This window comes from Mesoplodon mirus (assembly GCF_964341445.2).
Source record: "Mesoplodon mirus genome assembly, chromosome: 15".
NCBI lineage: Eukaryota > Metazoa > Chordata > Mammalia > Artiodactyla > Ziphiidae > Mesoplodon > Mesoplodon mirus.
Window position 1 is genome coordinate 48,894,834 of NC_138991.1, and position 9,558 is coordinate 48,904,391.

Genomic DNA, 9,558 nt, shown 5'->3' on the forward strand with positions numbered 1-9,558 from the left:
GAGAGAGGTGGAGGTGGGCACAATGCATAGGCATATGCATCTATATACTCATAACATTTTAGTCTTGAAATTACCATCCAATAGGTTTCAAACAAAGTGGCAGGAGCTGGGCATTCATTTTTATTACTAAACTTACTTCCATTCTACAAAATTTGAGGCTACAAGAGGAAACCAGGGTTAATAATAATATTCAGAAATGACACAACCTTATTTACTGCCAAGAACTTCAATTAAGCCCAAAGATGCCTATGGTTCTCCATTATATTTGATAGATCATATTTTTTCATTTAAATCATACACAGTAAAAGAGGTCTCCTAATTATCTGAGGGCTGGTTATCTAGTCTGAAGCTTCTTTTGGGTTACTTGGGCTATTTAAAACAGCACCTCGTTAATTCAGCTGATTGAGGAGATAAGTGGAAAGATCAAACTATATGATACAAGAAAAGGAGGCAGTTTGTTACATTTTCATAATAAAACCAGTTGCAATAACCAGAACCCATGTATGATTCACTCATCTAAAAAATAGGCACTGTGTGATGATTAACGCGCAAGGCACTGGGTTAAGGACTGGTTATCCGATGGTGGCCAAACTGACAGAATTCCTACTCTCATGGAGGCCACCTCCCAGTGCTGGAGACAGACCTTAATCAAGTAATCGTAAATCAGATCGACTTACACATGACTACATAAGAAGAAAAAGTGCTGAGGTGGAAAAAACAAAGCATTAGATAGGAGCGCATAACCAGGGTGTCTGGTCTACCCTTGGCAGGTGGAGCCCAGAGAAGACTCCCCCAGGGAAGTGGGATTCGAGCTGAGTCCTGAAGGATAAGTAGATGTTTACTAGAAGGTCTCTGCCTAGAATCACGGGCAGAACATCCAACCATCACTACCTCCTCCTCTAAAGGCCACCGGTGGGAAAGTCCTTGGTGCTCTGGGCTGCATTGCATTTGCTTAGGTATGACCACCCCTTCCAACTACTGCTCCACAAAAGCACCCTTCCCCTTGAGTCCTGCTCAATCCAAGAAGTGCTGATTATGACCAACCCAGGCTTTGCTCCCTTGTTGCTACTTTCTATGCTCTGAGACAACCACAAAGGCTTGGGTCATCCATTGGACTACCCAACACATACTGACTGTAGCCTCTATAAGTAACAAAGAAGCAAGAATGCTGTCAGGATTTGTTACACTTCTGCTCCACCCAAACTATCTATGGAAAACTTCATTTTTGGGTGCACATAGTGTTTGTCTTCCTAGCATTCCTTCCCTTAAGAAAAATCCTCTGCCCTCTTCCACAGTAACCCTGTCTTAGTTCTGAAGATGCAGTGGAGGCTGACTACCCTGCTCACACCCCCAAGGTCAGGCACAGCCCCAGACCTGGTCAGAGGACTCCAGCCTCAGGCTACAACTACTGCCTCAGGAATGGACATGTGACGCACACAAAGCCTTTCAAGGTCCACCTGTGAACTTTTGCTGTGCTACTGGGACAAATGTACATGTTTCCTCTAGGATCTGAGGCTGTTAGGCCCATGTAAACCTGGAGTTATCTTGCTGCCATGTGGTAAAAGTTTGCACTCAACACAGAGGGCAAGTCAGAGATAAACAGGTTCCTGACATCCTCTGAGTACTAGCTACATAGATCCAGCTCTGCCTGACTTTTCAGTCTTATGAGCTGGTAAGTTCCTTTTTTATTTGAGCTAGCCTGTGATGGGTTTCTGTCACTTGCAGCCGAAGTGGCCTGAATGGTGTAACTTTACCATTGGCACTCATGTCCATATTACCATAACTGGCTGCCTCTGACCACTATAGGGAAAGGATTCAGTGATTTCTAATTGGCCATTACTAACAAGGACACAGGAGGTTTGAAACAGCTGAGCACAGATTTCAAGAATGAGAAGACAAGGTCATGACTATACTTTTGAACTTGATGTTGTAGGTGTGCAGAAGGATGATGCTTCTCTCCCAACCTTTGACTGTTCACTGATTGGAACCACAAGACAGACCAGATGGGAGGACTGGACCAATAATGGGTGCAAGATGCCACCAAGGTAAGGGAAACCCAAATCCCACTTTGCAGCAGCCTAAATCACACATTTCTTAAACACAATAAAAGAAAGGAAGCAGCCTAATCAAGACCTTTGAAGAAGCAAAAAACCATAGAGCTATGACCATGAGCTGCTAGTCAAGGAATTAGGACAGTATGTGCTCAAAGCCCAGTGTTTTATGAAAAGACTGGTTTCTGCTTGACTAGGCACCTGTGTGCTTTTTATCTGAGTGTTTAACAGCAAGGAGCCCATTATCCTTCGGCATTCTCTAGTTATAGCAGATTCCAATTTCAGAAACAACAAGAAATTGGATTCCAGCTGCCAGGCGTTCTCTCTGGGAGATTTTCTATCTCTAAGACAGAATTATCTTTTTCTCTTTTTTTCATGGTGAGAGGAGGCATGTGGAACACCTGTGATTATCTGCAGAGGCAAAGCCTCATGTGAGCGTGCTGACAACACTACAGGGAGAAAGCCTTAGGCTGGAAGTTCAAGGGAAGGCAGGGGAATGAACGTTTAAATGATTAAGGCAGTTTGATAACTATCATGTTGTGGTCTAACCCCCAATGCTTTCAGGCTGACACCGTTACTACCGAAGCTGCAACAGTTTTCATTACCCTACTACTTCACTGAATGACTTGATGCTCTTCAAAAATTTCCTTGATCTTTCTGCTCCTTTCTTAAGATTTCCTCTGTCTTTTAAGATCTTATTCTAATATGAGAGATATGCCCATGATTTAGAGAATTTCTTTTCCTCTCTCACATTACATCCCCTCTACTGGGATGTGGATGAACCTAGTGACCAGTTGGGCTTTTATGCTTTCAGATGTCAATTTCATCCTTAACAACATTTTTAAATGAATCTCTGGTAGAAAAATAATACCTAAGCTCTGCTTAAAATTTAGTTCACTCAAATATTTATTGCACACTTACTGTTTTAGGTGCTTACAATACAGAGTAAATAATTCAGCAATGACCCTTACCCTCAACAAAGTTTACATTCTAGTGGAGGCAAGGAGACAATAAATATATTTAATTTTATCTTATAATAAGAACCTCTGGGCTTCCCTGGTGGTGCAGTGGTTAAGAATCTGCCTGCCAATGCAGGGGACACAGGTTTGAGCCCTGGTCCAGGAAGATCCCACATGCCGCAAGCAACAAAGCCCATGTACAACTACTGAGCCTGCACTCTAGAGCCCAGGAGCCACAGCTACTGAGCCCACGTGCCACAACTACTGAAGCCCACGTGCCACAACTACTGAAGCCTGCGCGCCTAGAGCCTGTGCTCTGAGACAAGAGAAACCACAACAATGAGAAGCCTGCGCGCCGCAACAAAGAGTAGCCCCTGGCTCGCCGCAACTAGAGAAAGTCCATGCGCAGCAATGAAGACGGAACACAGCCAAAAATAAATGAATGAATGAATGAATGAATAAATAAATGTAAAGAACCTCTGCTTATGGAAAAAATTTGCACCCAATTATCTCTCACAATGCTCTACTTTTAAAAGAAAAATATCTACCTGCAGGTTATTATGTGCTGAAATGTTACTGTCTGGTATCTTTTCCCTCATTTTCTTAGTTTAGCTTACTTACTTGTCTTAGCTTAGCCTTCCTTGATAAACCATTTGTAAATTCAGCTCTGTGAGGTAAAGGGGGCCATATAAATCACTATCCTCTCACCTGCAATCCTATCATACTGGGGCTCTTCCACATCTCAACACTAAAGCAAAGTCTGCCTCCTTTCCACTCTCCTCTTCTGCTACCAAAATAAGCTCAGGCCTTCCCTGGTGGCGCAGTGGTTGAGAGTCCGCCTGCCGATGCAGGGGACGCGGGTTCGTGCACCGGTCCGGGAGGATCCCACATGCCGCAGAGCGGTTGGGCCCGTGAGCCATGGCCGCTGAGCCTGCGTGTCCGGAGCCTGTGCTCCGCAACGGGAGAGGCCACAACAGTGAGAGGCCCACGTACCACAAAAAAAAAAAAAAAAAAAAAAAAGCTCAAAAACATAAAATTAATAAAGTTGCTTCCTGATGGGATTGGTGAAATATGTTTACAGTCATTAGTATAAAAATAGACAAATCCTGTCAAAGAAGTTGCTGCCAAAATCGGTATCAGTGAGAACTCTTGCAGAGAAAGAGGAACCCAGGATGGAAAAGGCCAAAGAGACCTAAATATGGTTTCTGTGACCATACAGTCTCCTCTGAATTAGGGTCCAGGAAACCTGAGTCCACATAAGCTGCTGCTGCCTCAAGAAGCAATTTCTCCTTTCTAGGATCAGCCTAATGAGCCCCTTGTAAGAACAATGATGGCATAACATGTAGGGCAGCCTTCCTATGTGCCTTGCCCTGTTGGACACTCTTCTGTCATTGCTACTGATTTTCACAATAACCCTGAAGAAGACACTAAGCCTTAGCCAGGTTAATTAAATCACCCAGCATTCCACAGCTAGTAAGTATGGAGCTGAGATTTTTACCTAGATCTAAACTAAAAATCTCTACAAGAAAAAAATGGTATTTGTAATATAAATTTATCAGAAGGAAAAAACCCCTCATTTTCAAAGGAGAAGTCATATGCTCTCTGCAGAAATGAATTCAGAAACTCTCAAGGAAAGGCAATTGTCTACAACAAATATCAAGAACAAGAAGAGCTTGACAGATCACATTGCTGACGTCAAAATGTAAGGATTTAACTCCTGATATACCTGTTTTTCTTTGCCAGAGGTTGGGAGCTATTGTTAATGTTACCAACTATAAAGACTAAATGGAAAAAAGTAAGATCATAATATTTCTCCAAAAAAAACCCCCCTAATGTTGATTATCTCCTTCTTTGGACATAATCTTGTCCTCAGGCAGTCCCTTTGCAATGAAACATTATGACCCTTATTTACAGAGGAAGAGAAGTGAGCTATAGGGAAGAAATCAACACATCATTGATAATTCTGTGGCAAAACATAGGGTCTATATTATTGTGGTCCTATGAAATTCCAGATAGAATTTCCTACACAAAATTTCACATCACAGCTCCATTTCTGACACTATTAATAAACTGACTTAGTTTCAGGCAGGATATTTCGGGCCAAATATTCTTAATAATTTAGAATGCTACAAGTGCTCGTGTTCATCATAGTTGGCAAATGGACTTATTACAAGAATCTTGAATCAGGGATTAACTGATTATCCTGATATTCATTCTAGCAACCCCAATGAATGTATATGCTTATATGTACACAGTTCATATACACAGCTGTTAAGATTTTTTGTTTGTTTTTAATCCTTCGTTCCCAAATAGACAGCAATGGAGAAGGGGAAAGTCATGTCTCACCAAAGTACAAAATTTGAGCCTCTGAATATGTGGTACTCTAACTGCTGACTATCTCTAGCTCTCCTAGTGATCCTATACTAGGACACATGAGCTCCTCAGAGGAGGGGCTTTTGTTTTTTTCTTTTCAAGCTTCTATGCTTCATCAGTCGCCTAATAAAGCAAGAATATGTAAAACATTAATAAAGAAATTCACAATAAGCATTTCATAACTACAGCAGAATCAACAGTATGATATAGAATGGATACTTTGAAAGACCAAAATCCACCAGCACCAAGTATAATACATAAGACTAGCTCGTTTCTAGTCTAGGTAACTTAATCTTTAACACTGAATAAAACCACTGATGTCATCCTAATATGAAACAGAAGTCATTAAAAAAAGCAGGAGAGATGTTTGCCTAAGGATTTCCAGGCTGTTGTTATAGTAAATCTCTACGGAAAGTACTTGTTTTCAAAACACAGTTTTAAAATTTATTTTAATGATTAACTACATGTAGTTAAATACCAAGATTGTTTTCATTATTGAAAAGACAAAGGCCTGAGGTTATTTTTTGTCAATTATTCACCCTGAAGCAACTCACTTTGGATCTGCTTCTTCGCTGGAGTTAAAGACAGTATTATTTACTCTGTTACTAAGAGAAAAGTCATTTCCTAAACTTTCGTTGCAAGTATAATTTGGAAACCATCTATTGTGAGGCTTCCAGACAAAAGACAAGAAAAAGGAAAGCTGCATATACAGTATTTAACAACACATTTATATATATAGCAGATTGATCTAGAAGACTATTTTGTGTGTGTGTGATGGATTTTATTTAGATTTCCTGCAAAGTCTTTACAGATGACACTGTAATTCAACAAATAAATTGGCAGACTTTGACCATTGGGAAAGTGTATCTTTCTACTGCAGAATGTGCAGCAAGCAGCAGGGATCTGGCCAGGGCTAAAAGACAGTACTACCACGTCAGTGCAGTGCCAAGCCACCGAGGGTCAAGTCTGTGCTCCTCCTACACTATGTGCTCATCACAACCCTGGACTTGGCTCATTGCCCTGGACTTTGCCGTCTGCCTCAACCACTAGCGCCACGTGAGCTCCCAAAGGCAAAAAGGCAGCATGTCTTATGACTGTTTTACCTCAGCTCCCAGCACAGTGCTCACACCCAGTAGGTACTCAACAAATGTTTGCTGATAAAAGCATGCAAGAATGCTTAATTGACCAAATGGACAGAGTAGCCCTTTATCTATAATATACTAGAATTTCATCGTCATTGTTTGTTTTGTGTGAAAAGTATGGACTTTGTTGCATTTTTTGGATAGAAGCTACATGTATAAACTAATTAGGTAATCAATTTCTAATATTACGACATGAAATGCCTTATCCTCTATAATTAGAAGAGAGTACATGTTGGTTTTCTTGCCCAAGTACCTCCGTTATGAATCTCCATTAGCAATAAGTTTAACAATTACATTTACAGGCTGCCAAATAGATCTATTACACTTAGAAAAATAATCTTCCCTGCAGAACAAACATTTCTCTAACTATATCAAGGAACCACAGACCATCTTTCAAAAATCACAGGGGGGAGAATAATACCCCTGAACCATACAGTTCTGTATATTGTAATAGTAAAATATTAATCAGATATTAGAAAACTCACAAGTATGAAATTTATTTCAAATAGACATTTTTGCTAAATTTGTCATACTGCTGACTCTCAAAGCACTCTCTGATCATCAAACCATATCCTTCTAAGTATACAGTTAGCCTCTGGACTTCAGTCAGACACTTTCAGATTGGCATTAGCTATGTGAGGCCACAAGATGCCAAACGTTAAATTATCATAGATAAATGATACTTGAGTGCCCTGAATAAGTTTATGACTCTAAAAATGCTTAACAGCAGCACGAGATGGTACAGCCAACGTGTCTGGCTGTCAACATATCTATGCCTGAGTCAACAAGAATTAGTCTCCAGAGCCTCTTATTTCCAAGGAAGTAAATCTCCAGGTTCTCCACATCAGCTGCACACTAGAATAAGCTAGGGAACTTTAAAAAATACTGATGCCTGGATCTCACCCGAGAGATTCTGATTTAACTGGCCGAGGGTGTGGCCTGAATATCAGGACTTTTTCAAGCTCCAAGTGATTCCAATGTGCAACATGGTTGAGAACCATTACTTTAGAGCTTCTGTTTCTCAAAGAAAATTTGGAGGGGCACAAGCTAAGCACACCGTTTCTTCCTTCATTGCTCTCACATCTACCAGCAAATGAACTTCGAGTCAGTTCTACTCCAGAGTCTCTTCCTCTCCTCCTTCTGTCACCATGGTTTTCTTCTACAGCATCGCTTGAGGCATTTAACGCTACTTGGATTTAGAGCAACTTCCCTAATGCAGGTGGAAAACGTTCACTTTGTGGATGGAGAAGCTAAGACTGAGAAAGAGTTTCTTAAAGTTCTACAGAAAAATGTGTTCCAGAACAGTCCACATTCACTTCTCTCACACATTCAACTCACTTTTCAACACACAGTTACCCAGTTGTCAGTCATGCCTCCAAATCCAAGTATCACTAAATTCTAATGATTCTAATGCCCTAATCTCTCTTGTGTCAATCTCCTCTTGACCTTCCATGTTACAGTGCTTTAGCTCAGGCCCCCACCAGCGCTTCTCATATAAAACCAACTCTGGTCTTCAAACTGTTCTTTCTCTGTGATTTGGCTAACCTCCCTTCAAACCATTCTCTACACTGCAGGGTGATGTATTCCAAGTTGAGTATGATATGATTACCCCTTGGTTTAACAACAATAATATTCCATTCCTTTCAGGATCAAATCCATACTTCTCAAACTCTGCTAAACCATGCACAGCTCCTCCAAGCATGTCACATGATCTCATGCCTCTCTGTACTTGCACAGACTCCTACTGCATTTTCACAATTCATCTGAGAGATCATTTCTTTGCTACCGAGTCTGAATTATATGCTCAGACAGTATATACTTCCATAGCATCCCACACTTACACCTAACACATAGCACTATGATTTTCACTATAATTGACTGTGAGCTTACTCAGAGTTGGGACAGCATCTCGTCTCTTTGTTCTCTGGACTCAGCACAGGAGCTGGTATATAGTTAAGTGTTCAGTAAACATTTGTTGAATGAATGCCCCATCATTTCACATGTCCACTCTTTGCGATACTGTTCCTCTTCCCCAGGTACCTCCAATCTTCATTCATAGTATTAATGCCTCCACTGAAATGACTAAAGCATCTTTTCCTGTGTACAGCCTTCCTGCACTTGGTTTCTGAGGCAGTGTCTATCATGCCCACCTTTTAGCCTCTGTTACATATTGCATATACTTCTAGTCATAGCATCTACCATTCTGTGCTGCAATTACCTGTCCTAATGTCTGTCACCCTTACTAGACTGTAGGCTCCTTACTGGCAGCAAACTATTTTATCTATCTTTGTATTCTGAGCACTTTTTCTACAGTAGGTGACTAGTAACTAGGCTTTAATTTCCATCCCCCGCCCCCAAACCTTGTTTTATACCACTGCCAGAAAACTCTAAAACAAAATTCAGGTTATGTCTTTCCCAAGTTTAAAAATCTTCAGTAGGGGGTGGAGTCAAGATGGCAGAGTGGGAGGACACGGAGTTCAGGTCTCCCCACAACTAGGGCACCTACCAGATGCTGGTAGGGGACCTCGATACCCAAGGGGATGGGAGGGACCCCCAAGTGACCAGGTAGGATGTCGGGGGACTGAGGGTGTGGAGAAGTGGAGGCCAGATGGCACTGCCGCCCCTGAGGGGTGGCGGGGAGGGAAGGGGTTCCCACGCCTGGAGGGACACTCGGGGGTTTGGAGGGTCGGCGGGGGAATGGGGCTAGGGTTTCCCCTGCCCAATCAGGCCCCGGGAAGCCTGCTGGGGTACCAGGCCAGGTCCTCTGCCCTCCGGGGCTCCCTTTGGCCGCGTGGATCCTGGGGGTGTGCGAGGGAGGTGGGAGGAAGGGGAGGGGAGGGGAATGAAGAAGAGGAGAGGCGAACTGGCAGGGGCCCTCGGGACCAGGGAGGGAATGCAGCTTGCAATTCCCCTGCACACACAGGCCCCAGGAAGCCTGCTGGGCTCCCGGGCCTGGTCCTCCAGCTTCTGGGGTCCCCTCTGGCCACATGGGTCCTAGGGATGTAGGGGTAGGGGGAAGAAGAGGAGAGGCGG